This window comes from Rutidosis leptorrhynchoides, chromosome 6, assembly GCF_046630445.1.
Source record: "Rutidosis leptorrhynchoides isolate AG116_Rl617_1_P2 chromosome 6, CSIRO_AGI_Rlap_v1, whole genome shotgun sequence".
In the NCBI taxonomy this organism is placed as follows: domain Eukaryota; kingdom Viridiplantae; phylum Streptophyta; class Magnoliopsida; order Asterales; family Asteraceae; genus Rutidosis; species Rutidosis leptorrhynchoides.
Window position 1 is genome coordinate 33,894,836 of NC_092338.1, and position 15,422 is coordinate 33,910,257.

A 15,422-nucleotide genomic window follows, 5' to 3' on the forward strand; every position below is an offset into this window, starting at 1 on the left:
TCTAAACCACCAGGTTTTTCTAAACCAATGTGGACAACGACGGCTCGTATTAGGGGAACATCATATATCCCTAGAAACTTGGCAAAACGAACCAAAACCGAAGAAGAAGAAACGAGCGAGTCGGAATAAGATAGTTGTATTCGTGTGGTGTAATATATGGAATATAGTGTTCTTATGCTTTATGATATATGTAAAAATTGCTTGTATTAATAAGTATTTTTTTTATGAATCTAACTCTTGTCTATTTTACAGTTTAAAAACACAAAATGGATAGACAACCCAATATTTTAAGAGACCTACCCGGAGACATGATTGATGAAATCTTGTCTAGAGTCGGCCAGAATTCTTCGGCACAACTATTTAAGGCGAGATCAGTTTGTAAGACATTCGAAGAACGTTCCAAGAATGTCTTGGTTTATAAGAGACTTTCGTTTGAAAGATGGGGGATATCACATTGGGAAACCCATAAGTTACGATGTGTTTACTTTGACGCATATATTGCGGGGAACCCAAATGCTATTTTACGCAACGGGTTAAGAAATTATTTTGACTCAATATATCCGAATATTGGACTTCGTGATTTAGAAAAAGCGGCTAACATGCAACATAAAGAAGCATGTTATGCTTACGGATTAGTAATGTTCGCTTCTCACCAAAGTGAGAACAAGAACATCGGGCTACAACTATTAAACAAAACGTTTCCACAAGTGACGGAGTCGGTAATTGGGGTAAGAAATGAGGTTTTTAGATTATTACGGGACTGTTGGACATTACGTAACCCTCGTCCCTTTGATGACGTTACAACACGCTGTCTTATCAACGGCCATAACGGTTATGTTGCACAAGACCAAGGATGGGAAGTAGTCCTAGTAAAACCAGAATGCATGACTTGTTTCTGGACGTATGAATTACGTGTCTTTATTGCCTTTGCTGAACGACTTGTGTACTAGCTAGAATTGTCTTCACAACTATCTTGTATCAAAGTTATTGTGTGCTATATTTCATGCTTTATGTAAAATAAGCGATATTGTAAGTTTGTAAAATATTGTATAAAAGTTTGAACGCGAAATATTATTATAATCAGTTTTTCATATAGAATTGTAGTAGTTGAATTGTATATTAGCTACTAAGTATGAACTTAACGGGTAGGTACTACCCGAATTTAAACTTATAAAACGCTAATATGAAGAAAAAGCTTTTATAAATGAGTTCATATTATGCTACGAAATACTATTAACTACTCTTAATATTCTGTATGATTAACTTGTTCCATTTAACTATTTTGAAGGAAATGGCACCGACTACTCGACACACCGTGAATATGAATGAAGAAGAATTCCGTACTTTTCTAGCTTCAAACATAGCCGCAGTACAGGCTGCGCTACATACCAACAATAACCTTGGATCTAGCAGTACAGGAAATCGTGTAGGATGCACCTACAAAGAATTCACTGCCTGCAAACCTTTGGAATTTGATGGAACCGAAGGACCGATCGGATTGAAACGGTGGACCGAGAAGGTTGAATCGGTGTTTGCCATAAGTAAGTGTACTGAAGAGGACAAAGTGAAGTACGCTACGCATACCTTCACAGGTTCTGCGTTAACATGGTGGAATACCTATCTAGAGCAAGTGGGACAAGATGATGCGTACGCACTACCATGGTCAGCATTCAAGCACTTGATGAACGAGAAGTACCGTCCCAGAACCGAGGTCAATAAGCTCAAGACAGAACTTAGAGGGTTACGAACCCAAGGATTTGATATTACCACGTACGAAAGACGATTCACAGAATTGTGCCTATTGTGTCCGGGAGCATTCGAAGATGAGGAAGAGAAGATCGACGCGTTTGTGAAAGGATTACCGGAAAGAATCCAAGAAGATATAAGTTCACACGAGCCCGCCTCCATACAACAGGCATGTAGAATGGCTCACAAACTAGTGAACCAGATTGAAGAAAGAATTAAAGAACAGACTGCTGAAGAGGCCAATGTGAAGCAAGTCAAAAGAAAGTGGGAGGAAAACGGTGATAAGAATCACCAATACAACAACAACAGCAATTACAACAATAATCGCAACAATTATCCCAACAATCGCAACATCAATCGCAACTACAACAAACGGCCCAACAACAACAACAACAACAACAACAACAACAACAACAACTACAACAATCATCCCAACAACAATAATAATCGCAACAACAACAACAATCAGAAGCAACTATGCCAAAGGTGTGAAAAGAATCACTCGGGGTTCTGCACCAAATTTTGCAACAAGTGTAAAAGAAATGGTCATAGCGCGGCGAAGTGTGAGGTCTACGGACCAGGGGTTAATAGAACGAAAGGAACAAATGGTGTCGGAACGAGTAATGGCGGAGCAAGTAGTGTCGGAGCAAGTTATGCCAATGTAGTTTGTTATAAATGTGGAAAACCAGGCCACATTATTAGAAATTGCCCGAACCAGGAGAACACGAATGGACAAGGCCGTGGAAGAGTTTTCAATATTAATGCGGTAGAGGCACAGGAAGACCCGGAGCTTGTTACGGGTACGTTTCTTATTGACAATAAATCTGCTTACGTTTTATTTGATTCGGGTGCGGATAGAAGCTATATGAGTAGAGATTTTTGTGCTAAATTAAGTTGTCCATTGACGCCTTTGGATAGTAAATTTTTACTCGAATTAGCAAATGGTAAATTAATTTCAGCAAATAATATATGTCGGAATCGAGAAATTAAACTGGTTAGCGAAACATTTAAGATTGATTTGATACCAGTAGAGTTAGGGAGTTTTGATGTGATAATCGGTATGGACTGGTTGAAAGAAGTGAAAGCGGAGATCGTTTGTTACAAAAATGCAATTCGCATTATACGAGAAAAAGGAAAACCCTTAATGGTGTACGGAGAAAAGGGCAACACGAAGCTACATCTTATTAGTAATTTGAAGGCACAAAAACTAATAAGAAAAGGTTGCTATGCTGTTCTAGCACACGTCGAGAAAGTACAAACTGAAGAAAAGAGCATCAATGATGTTCCCATTGCAAAAGAATTTCCCGATGTATTTCCGAAAGAATTACCGGGATTACCCCCACATCGATCTGTTGAATTTCAAATAGATCTTGTACCAGGAGCTGCACCAATAGCTCGTGCTCCTTACAGACTCGCACCCAGCGAGATGAAAGAACTGCAAAGCCAATTACAAGAACTTTTAGAGCATGGTTTCATTCGACCAAGCACATCACCGTGGGGAGCTCCTGTTTTGTTTGTCAAGAAGAAAGATGGTACATTCAGGTTGTGTATCGACTACCGAGAGTTGAACAAACTTACCATCAAGAACCGCTACCCACTACCGAGAATCGACGACTTATTTGATCAACTACAAGGCTCGTCTGTTTATTCAAAGATTGACTTACGTTCCGGGTATCATCAAATGCGGGTGAAAGAAGATGATATTCCAAAGACTGCTTTCAGAACACGTTACGGTCATTACGAGTTTATGGTCATGCCGTTTGGTTTAACTAATGCACCAGCTGTGTTCATGGACCTTATGAACCGAGTGTGTGGACCATACCTTGACAAGTTTGTCATTGTTTTCATTGATGACATACTTATTTACTCAAAGAATGACCAAGAACACGGTGAACATTTGAGAAAGGTGTTAGAAGTATTGAGGAAGGAAGAATTGTACGCTAAGTTTTCAAAGTGTGCATTTTGGTTGGAAGAAGTTCAATTCCTCGGTCACATAGTGAACAAAGAAGGTATTAAGGTGGATTCGGCAAAGATAGAAACTGTTGAAAAGTGGGAAACCCCGAAAACTCCGAAACACATACGCCAGTTTTTAGGACTAGCTGGTTACTACAGAAGGTTCATCCAAGACTTTTCCAGAATAGCTGATGTCAAAGCAGAGGGGTATAAAATACTATTAAATTTTAGCAGAAAATACTATTAAATACGATACAATTTTACACAAGATATTTATTTATTTATAGAATGGATATACTTAAACCTTGCTACAACACTTATAGGCAGTGTACCTAATCGTACAGTAGTGTAGTTTTTAGTAAGTCCGGTTCGTTCCACAGGGAAATCTTTAAACAAAGCTCAACGCTAAATTAGTTTACTTTTATAAAAATACAAATATATATATAAGTAATATTATTATTATAAAGGGGGGTTTTTACCGTTTAATGACCGGTTTGTCGATTTTAAAACTTTAGTCGCAGTTAAAACCTAATGTAAAATATAAATACAAGACTAAAATTAAAGCGTAAAGTAAATAACGATAATGAAATTGCGAATAATAAAAATGCGATAAAATTAAATTGCGATAATTAAAAGTACGATTAAATAAAATAACAATAAATAAAAGTGCGATAATTAGAAGTGCAATTAAATATAAAATAAAGGAAATTAAATATGAAATAAAAGAATTATGCTTATTTAAACTTCCGTAATCATGATGTTTGACGTGTTGATTTTAGTTTTATGCCCATGGGTTAATTGTCCTTTGTCCTGGATTATTCAATATGTCCGTCTAGTTTTTGTCCATAACAGTCCATCAGTCATAAATATAAAGTGCAAGTGTCCTTGTCAAATTATTATTATACCCGAAGTTAAATATTCCAACTAATTGGGGATTCGAATTGTAACAAGGTTTTAATACTTTGTTTAATGAATACACCAGGTTATCGACTGCGTGTAAACCAAGGTTTTACTACTTTGTTAACAATTACACCAATTACCCTTGAATGTAATTTCACCCCTGTTTTAATTATTCTAGTGGCTATTAATCCATTCCCGTGTCCGGTTAAATGAACGATTATTCGTACATATAAATACCCCGCCCATCGTGTCCGATCGAGTGTATATGGTAATTTATAGGGACGCCCAATTGTAAATCTTTATATTAACATTAACAAACTTTCATTTAGTTAAACAAATATAAAGCCCATTAATAGCCCATAGTCTAGTTTCCACAAGTGTCGTTCTTTTGTCCAAACCCCAATTATGGTACAAAGCCCAATTACCCAATTTTAGTAATTAGCCCAACATCATGATTACTTCGTTTTAAATAAGCATAATAATAACTTAGCTACGAGACATTAATATAAAAAGGTTGAACATAACTTACAATGATTAAAAATAGCGTAGCGTTACACGGACAGAATTTCGACTTACACCCTTACAACATTCGCTAACATACCCTTATTATTAGAATTATAATTAAAATTAAAATATAAATTATAAATATAAATATATTTACGTTGTGAAGAGGAAGAGAAAAAGGATGTGTTTAACTCGGCACAAAACTGGCTTTATATAGGACCTGACCAGCAATCTCACACCATGCGACTCGCATGGTTTTGTGCCTCTGGCCATGCGAGTCGCATGGCCACCCTGGATTCAGCCAACTGCTTTTGTTTTCTTCTTTGTCGACGTAATATAATAATAATAATATATATAATATATAATTATATATAATTATATATATATTATATTATATTCTTGTGCATAGTAGACTAGATATTTTTGGTCCGTTGCGTCGGGCGTTTCTTCTTGGCTCAGGTCCCGGTTCCGGATTTTCGGACGTCCTCGCGTATTATTTTAAATCGCGTACTTTGTGTTCCGCAACTTGTACTCTTGTCATTTTGAGACGTTCCTCATCAATATTTTGAACCTTTTTAGTTGTATCTTGTACTTTTTAGCTCTTTGGACCTTTTTGTCTTCAATTTGTCGAATCTGTCTTTTGTCTTCACCTTTTATTATTTAAACGAATATCACTTGTAAATAGAACAATTGCAACTAAAAGCTTGTCTTTCTTGAGGAATAATGCTATGAAATATATGTTCGTTTTTAGCATTATCAAATATTCCCACACTTGAGCGTTGCTTGTCCTCAAGCAATATTGTCTTGAAATACTAGAATCACTTCTTTATTCTTCACACTTTGTACATCAGTGATTTCTATACGGCGGCATAAACAATGGTAGTAACGATATGGTTTACAGTCCCACATGACTATAAAAATTTAGATCCATTAAGAAAATTGGATCTTTATGAAAACATTTGATCTTTCGAAATCTAGTTTTTACCCTAGATAAGTTTTCCGGAATAACCCTTTACCGGTGTTTGCAAAATATTTTTGTGGGTTTGGTGGGTTTCAGATTTGAAAATTTTAGCTCAAAACTTGCGGTTTTGTGTCACCCACTTGCTAACCTTGTATTAGGAAAGCAACACGTCCAGTTTACTTGTCCCGTATATTACCTTTCGGCAAACTACCGTCCGGTTGTAAAGGAAAGCGTTGAACAAGCAACTGTTAAGGCAATGTCCCGTGACATGCTTTTGATTATGGTCTATAACGTGTCGGACGCAATTACTATCCTTGGTAGGAGCAATAGTAAAGCTCACCCTTATAATTTGTCGGTTTGGCACAAAGTCCTGTCTTTGACCATGTTATGCAACCACCGTTCTTACGGTTGACACCCGATTTAGTTCAGGTGACCTAATGAATTCCAGGTGAATTCCTAGGATTTTACGTTCAATGGTAATGAACGTATTGAAAATAGGGTTTTTAGAAAACAAATCGGTTTGTATTTTTGATCAAAATATTTTCTCGTTCAATGCTCGAGTTTAGATATCATTGAATTCCATGAGTTTGAATTCTCAATCTTTAAGGTCAATCTCTAGGATTGAGTAATATCAGTCTTAAAAGCTGATTTTTAATCTTTAAGGAGATTATCCTTTCTGGGGATCTGATTCATTAGTCTTATCCAGCTAATTTGCATGGTGCCCCCCATTGTACTTGATAAATCCTTCTCATGGTTAGGATAAATCTGACCACTTGGCGACCCTGTTTAATGCTGAGGTCCGTGGATTTCCTGCTGATTTTTGTGATGACTTTTCTAGATTTTTCGTCAACCTACAGCTGGTCTGGACGACAACTTCATGACCTAAATCAAGAAGCGCGTGTCTTTTTCGGAAGACTTTACTTCCTTTTAATGATGGAATTGATTCATCGTGTAGATCCATCTCTTCTTTTCTTTCATCGGGTAAAACAGTTTAGTTTAGTCCAAAGCAAAAGTATTTTTAGTTATTTGTTACAGATATATGTGACATATGTTTAAAATAACTTGATAAATTTTCCCACACTTGGCTTTTTATTTTTCTTTTTATCGTCCTCTATTCCATTTTAAATGAATTTTAACATTTTAGTTTGTTTCTCAATTTATGTCCTTTCCGAGGTAACAATAATTTCGGTGTTAAAACCTAGTTTTATCGTTCATAAATATGTATAAACATGATTTGAATTCATTTAATTGAAAATTTTGAAAAATTTTACTAGAATTGGGTAGTCAGTATATAAGACTAGGGCTGTTCTTTTTTATCAGAGAGCACTAGATTCTAATACAACTACTGCTTTACTAGTATTTTTAATGGTAACCAAGTGTTTAATATAAAAATTTTAAAATCCGAAAGAATTTAATCCCTTCCCACACTTAAGATCTTGCAATGCCCTCATTTGCAAGAAATCAGTAACAATTTAAATTATTGAGGGTGATTTGTGTGAAAATGATTAAATTTTTACCAAAGTTTCCAAATATATTGGCGTTTGTTTGCTGAATGATAAATGGTGCACGTCATTTGTTCATTCCGTCTTGTTGTTATTTCACATACATTTTGTATCATTGTCGTCAAAATTACTTGCTTTTGCTGAACTTAATGCCAGTCTTTGAAAACGCGTTGTTTTACCCTGTTTTGTGCATAAAAGAGAATACATACAATACAAACATAATCATACATGCAATTTGAAATGGAACTTTGGCATCCCACTTTCAAACTATAAGAAAAATATTAGTACACAATAATAATAAAATATCAAACATTACATAAACATAATAAAATGTTAAGTGTTTAAAATAAAAATAGAAATTACCACTTATCTCTACTGATCAGGAGGTGGGTTAGGAGGAAAATTAGGATATGGATCCCAATTCATGTTCGCGTCCGGGTTCCATGGCTGATTATAGGTGTACTGGTATGCTGCGTCATAATCATATGAATCATAGGGTGGTCTCATCTCTGGCTGATGTGCGGGATAGTATGCGGGTCGGGTCGGATAATACATCTCGCCAGGCTGCAACTGGCTTATAATTTGGCGCTGATGATAATCCCATCGGCCATGCTCTCATTGCCGGGAATGCTCGTAGTCATTCCGGCGTTGCCATGCCTCATACTGCATATGCCTATCATAGTTCGTCATGTATTCATCCTCCATACGAACGCCTAAATCAAGAGCAGTCTCCCGAACAACTCCTATAATGTTGTTCGCCTCCTCCATCTCGTCATCCGAACCTCTCTCTACCTGTCGCTGAGGTCCCTCGTATCGATGTACCCGACCACGTCTCATCAATAATACCCTTGCACCGTGATAAAGGTTTGAACTTATGGTTTCACCTCCGTCCTCTATTTCGTTCATTGGACCCCCTTGGTGCTTATCTACACCTAAATACTCTCCAATGAGAGTAATGAAAATACCACCACCTATAATACTCCCCGATTTCATCCCCGAAACTACATTAGCGAGATAATAACCAACACAATAGGGAATGTTAACGAAACTCCTCGGGTCTCTAATACACTTGAGGTAGAACAAATCGTTTACGGTCAATTTCTCCTTATTCCTACCTCTTTGTGTAATTGTGTTTGCTAAGAATCTATGAATCACCCGGAGTTCAGCTCTGTCTATATCTAAGTATGTATGATTTCCACTGGCGTGAAATTCATTAAAGTGGGACATACGCCTCCAGACAGCGTTAACATCAAATTCCCTATCTACCCTTTCTCCTTGGGCAATCAGGCTATTACAGTCGGGGCTCAAAAGTTCAGCAGGGGTGTAAATCTGTAAGGCCCTGGCTAAATCTATCATGGACATTCTGTACATGCGTCCACCTAACAGAAATCTAATAAAGCTTCTATCATCTATCCTCCTAACATTACTGTTTAACTTAATAGTACTAAGTAATTCTATACACCATTCCCTATATATGGTTCTACGAATGGAAAATAGGCGCATCCAATCGTTAAACTGAGAATTACCATACCTTTGCACCAATAATTCCCGAATCGGTTCGGCAAGGTCAACTGTTTCCAAAGGTACCCAGTCAATTGCCCTTGGCATTTCAACAACCTTAAAGTAGAGAATGTGCATGTTCTTTTGATAATCTGGATACTCTATCCAACATCGATCAAATCTTAGATTTGGGTGTAACTGATCTTCATTAATGTCTAAGCTCAGAATCCTTTGATGTGGAGCGAATTGACGAAACTGATTCATGAATAACTGATCTTGATCGTGATATGGAATATGTTGCTCCTCCTGTTCTTCTTCTTCTTGTTGCATATGCTGTTCTTGTTCATGAAACATTTCCGGTTCCGGCTCTGGTTGCCTGGATGATGATGCTCCTGAACCTCCAGTATCGGCTTTCTGCAAAACACATTAAACACAAAATTTGTGCATCCAAATATGCATTAGTGTTAGCAAAATAATAACTTGAAACAATTATGATGACATGTTCAATTCATAACACATTTTATACACATTTTCTTAATAATAACAATTCTACATTTTTACATACGAAAATGTGTACAATGTTTTATCACATTTAAACTCTTAAACATGTCAACAATAATCATTATAGCAATTAAACACTTGTTACATGGCATTCAAATCAAACTAGTGCTCATTTTCATATTTTTGTCAAGTCTACACTTTGTCAAATAAGCATATACGAAAAATGTACATCAAGTTCATAAGCATTTATCTTAAATAACATGCCAAAATAATCAATACTAGCAATGAAACAAGTTTCAAATGGCCTTTATATCAAATTATCCAAGTTCATTAATTTTTAGACTTAAAAAGTATACTTTAATTCTCAAAAACACGTTTAGGCTCAAAGTTTGGATCAATTAACTACCTAAACATGTTACACTACTCAATTTAGCAACAATTCATGACAAAAATCGGCCATAACCTGTTTATATCAAAAAGCCCCAAATTGCTCAAGAACACAAACCCTAGATTCTTAAAAATTTGAAGTTTTTAGCTTCAAATCATGTTAAATAGCTTCTATCTAGGATATACATGCATAATATAACAACAATTTAGCTCTAATTACACCTAAATTTAACAAAATCAAAATATAAATTTTCTAGCTCAAGAACACAAAAATTCGAATTTAAAGAGATTAGGGGTGAAATCTTTACCTTTCTCCTGAAGGGGTTGAGACTACTGAATCTAGGCATGATTATTGTGAAGTTTTGCAAGAAATTTGGTGAAAAATGGCGGATTTTTGAGAGGATTTGGGAGAGTTTTCGTGTATATGTGTGTGTTTGTGAAAGAAAGAGCAGCTCGCTGAGCTTTTGATCCTGTCCAGTTTTTAACAGCCATGCGAGTCGCATGGCTTAAGCCTTTCCCCCATGCGACTCGCATGGGGGTCAATTCCAGGTTTTTTTTTTTTTTTTTTTTTTTTTTTTTTTTATTAAAACCTTAAACTTTTAAAACATAAATTAAATAAAATTTTAAAAATTTGTTTCTTTTTAAGACGAGGTCGTTTCGGGACGATGCCCTAGTCCGTCCCTCGACAAAATTTTAAAATTTGTCTTTTTGTAGCGATTGTTTTAAAACTAAGATTTTTGGGGTTTTTTTTTTAATGTTTTTGGCATACTTTAAATCAATAAGATTAAAAATAATGATAATAAAAGTTCTCGTCCCTCCCTCGGGTAAAGCAATTTCGGTTCAAAGACCTAGTCTTCAACTTACGACGAATTTTTAAAAATCATATTTTTAACTTAATGAGATAAAGTAAATTTTTGTTTTTAAATTCACACAACATAAATATAAAATTCAAAATTAATATTAAAAATTCAAAATTCACACCAAACTTTAAAATTTGAAATGCATAAAATTAAAATTTCATATTTTAAAAATTAAAAATTCAAACCAAACTTAATTTAAAAATTCATATTATAAATTCACACCAAACTTATATTAATTTTTTCAAATATTTACAATTTTAAAAATATTGTTTTTACAAAGTTTACAATATTAATTTAGGATTTAAATATTAATTTTAAAAACATGGTAAAAATAAATTTAAAAAAAATCTTTTTGTCTTTTTATCCCACTTTAATCAATCAAATATTATCAAAAATATGCGCCCCTCTTTTCGGTAAAGTAATTTCGGTTCCAAGACCTAATTTAACTCATGACGAATTTTTGAAATATTTTGGGTTGATTGATTAAAGATATTTATACCTTAAGAATAAACGTTAAATTTCGCAGTGATGTAATAAATTTTTGAACGATATCAATAATTTCAGTCGCCAAACCTAATTTTATTTAATACCAATTTAATACTTTTTAGCGAACAAATTAGCGTTTATTATCAAAAGGTTAAAAATAAAAATAAGAATAAAAACTGTACAGACATACCTGTGAAATAGATTTCTTAGTTATATGATCTATTATATTCATAAGATAGTCGGTTTAATTGGTCTTCCATGGCTGCATAGGCGTAACCTCGAGCATTCATTGTCTTTTCTTCTAAACATATGAACGGTCCGTCTCTGCATAAAGTAACAAATTCGGTATTTGAATAGGTTTGATTATTTGAACATTTACCTCCATGTGACCATTTTCCGCATTTGTGACATTTTTCTAGGTGTCGTGCTCTTCTTTTCGCTGCGGATTTTGATTTTCCTTTACCAAATTGTAACTTATTATCTTCGCATCTGGATCCTTTTCTAACTCCGTCCATTCTTTCTCTGATTACTGATACTATTTCACTCGGTAATATGTCATTATTTCTTTTAGTGATCAAAGCGTGTAGCATTAGACCATGGTTTAGTTCACAGGCAGTCTTCATTTTGTAAAAACCTAAAAAAAATAAAAATTCAGAATGGGGGGAGAAGACTAGTTCTTTAGGGTCTGCTAGGGAAAGACCATACGTGTTCCATTTTCGAGAACTACACGAAAACAGACAATCTAACTCTAACAGAAATACATATTTTTCCTTTAAAGACTTGATTCTCCCCACACTTAGTTAGCTGTGGTGTCGAAATTGTGATTAACTTCGTTGTCGACTTCCATCGGACCCTGTATGTAATGTTTAACTCTGTGACCGTTAACTTTAAATTCAATCCCATTTGAATTTATTAATTCTATCGTTCCGTATGGGAAAACTCTTTTGACTATGAATGGTCCAGACCATCTTGATTTCAATTTTCCAGGAAATAGCTTGAATCGTGAATTGAAAAGAAGAACTCTGTCTCCTTCTTTAAATTCTTTTGAACTTCTGATTCTTTTATCATGCCATTTCTTCGTTCTTTCTTTATAGATTAACGAATTTTCGTATGCTTCATGTCTTAATTCTTCTAATTCGTTTAGTTGACTTAATCGTAGACGTCCGGCTTCATGTAAATCAAGATTACATGTCTTCAAAGCCCAAAATGCTTTGTGTTCAATTTCTACTGGAAGATGACATGCTTTTCCATAAACAAGTCTAAAAGGTGTGGTTCCAATTGGAGTTTTGTAGGCTGTTCTAAAAGCCCAGAGTGCATCCTCCAATTTAATGGACCATTCCTTTGGATTTGATCCTACGGTTTTCTCTAGAATACGTTTTAAAGCTCGGTTGGTATTTTCAACTTGTCCACTTGTTTGTGGATGATATGCGGTGGAGATTTTATGAGTTACTCCATATCTTTTAAGAACTTTCTCAAGTTGATTATTACAGAAATGAGTACCCCGATCACTTATTAAAGCTTTCGGTGTTCCAAACCTTGCAAAAAGACGTTTTAAAAAGTTGACTACAACTCGTGCATCGTTAGTTGGGAGAGCTTGTGCTTCCGCCCATTTAGATACATAATCAATGGCTACGAGTATATATAAATTATTATGAGATTTTGGAAATGGACCCATAAAGTCAATACCCCAAATGTCAAATACTTCACATACTTGGATGACATTTTGTGGCATTTCGTCACGTTGACTTATTTTTCCGGCCCTTTGACATGCATCACAGGATTTGCAAAGAAGGTGTGCGTCTTTGTAAATTGTAGGCCAATAGAATCCAGCTTCATAAACTTTTCTTGCTGTTAGTTGAGGCCCATAATGCCCTCCTGTTGGTCCTGTGTGACAATGGTTTAAAATTTTACTAACTTCATCTCCAAATACACATCGGCGTATTATTCCATCGGGACAACTTTTAAACAGATGTGGATCTTCCCAGAAATAGTGTTTTATATCACTGAAGAATTTCTTTCGTCTTTGGTACGATAATCCTTTTTCAAGGAATCCACAAACTAAGTAGTTTGCATAGTCTGCAAACCATGGGATTTCTTTATAATCTATCTTCAATAGATATTCATCAGGAAAGTTGTCTTGTATGGCCGATTCATTTAGAACTTCTAATTCGGGATTTTCAAGACGAGAAAGATGATCAGCGGCGAGATTTTCTGCTCCTTTTTTATCTCGGATTTCAATATCAAACTCTTGTAAGAGTAAGATCCAACGGATTAATCTTGGTTTAGCATCTTGTTTTGAAAATAGGTATCTAAGAGCAGAATGGTCGGTATAGACCACCGTTTTTGCTAGAACGAGATATGATCTAAATTTGTCAAAAGCAAAGACAATAGCAAGGAGTTCTTTTTCAGTAGTTGTATAGTTCGTTTGTGCTCCTTGTAATGTCTTACTAGCATAATATATAGGTTGAAATCGTTTTTCAATCCTTTGTCCTAAAACGGCTCCCATTGCAAAATCACTTGCATCGCACATTAGTTCAAATGGTAGATTCCAATTTGGTGTTATCATGATCGGTGCATTAGTGAGTTTTTCTTTAAGAATATTAAAAGATTTGATACATTCATCTGAAAAGATGAATGGCGCATCCTTTTCTAGGAGTTTATTCATAGGAGTGGCAATTTTAGAAAAATCTTTTATGAAACGTCGGTAAAAACCGGCATGCCCTAGAAAACTCCTAACTCCTCTAACATTGGTGGGATGTGGAAGTTTAGCAATTACATCTACTTTAGCTCTATCCACTTCAATTCCTTCTTTTGAAATTTTATGTCCAAGAACGATGCCTTCTTTAACCATGAAATGGCATTTCTCCCAATTAAGTACTAGATTTGATTTTTCGCATCTAATTAGCATTCGTTCCAGATTAACTAGACATGATTTAAATGTATCACCGAAGACTGAAAAGTCATCCATGAATACTTCCATGCATTCTTCTATCATGTCGTGAAAAATTGCCATCATACACCTTTGAAAGGTTGCAGGGGCGTTACAAAGTCCAAATGGCATGCGTTTGTAAGCAAAAGTACCATAAGGGCACGTGAATGTGGTTTTCTCTTGATCTTCGGGTGCTATTGGAATTTGAAAATATCCGGAAAATCCATCTAGAAAACAATAGTAACTATTTCCGGCTAATCTTTCCAACATTTGATCTATGAAAGGTAAGGGAAAGTGATCTTTTCTGGTGGCGTCATTTAATTTTCTATAATCAATACATACACGCCATCCTGTTACAGTCCTAGTAGGAATAAGCTCATTTTTCTCATTTGTAATGACAGTCATGCCACCCTTCTTAGGCACGCATTGAACTGGGCTTACCCATGGACTATCAGAGATTGGATATATCAAACCTGCATCTAGCAGTTTAATAATCTCTTTCTTAACTACATCTTGCATATTAGGATTTAGTCTTCGTTGGCGTTGCACATACGTTTTATGACCTTCTTCCATAAGGATTTTATGTGTGCAATACGAAGGACTTATTCCTTTAATATCATGAATTTTCCATGCAATGGCTGGTTTATGAGCTTTCAACACAGAAATGAGTTGTGATTTCTCATTTTTAGTAAGAGAAGACGATATTATTACAGGTAATTCAGATTCACCATGTAAATAAGCGTATTCCAAATGGTTTGGAAGTGGCTTTAACTCTAATTTCGGAGGTTCTTCTATCGATGATTTATATCGATATCTGTCTTCTTCTTTTAGCATTTGAATTTCTTCTGTTGTTGGTTCATATCCATTAGCTATAAGTGTAGCTAACATTTCAGCTTCATCAATTGGTTCATTACCTTCTCCTAAAGAACATTCTCCTGTTCCTTGTAATTCTGGAAATTCTTCTAATAATTCTGCATGTGCATCTATAGTTTGAATATAATAACATGTATCATCTGCAGATTGTGGTTGTTGCATTGCTCTATCAACTGAAAAGGTAACACTCTCATCCTCTATACTTAGGGTCAGTTTCTTACCGAACACGTCTATCATTGCTTTAGCCGTGTTTAAGAATGGTCTTCCTAATATGAGAGGAACTTGAGAATCTTCTTCCATGTCCAGAACAACAAAATCTA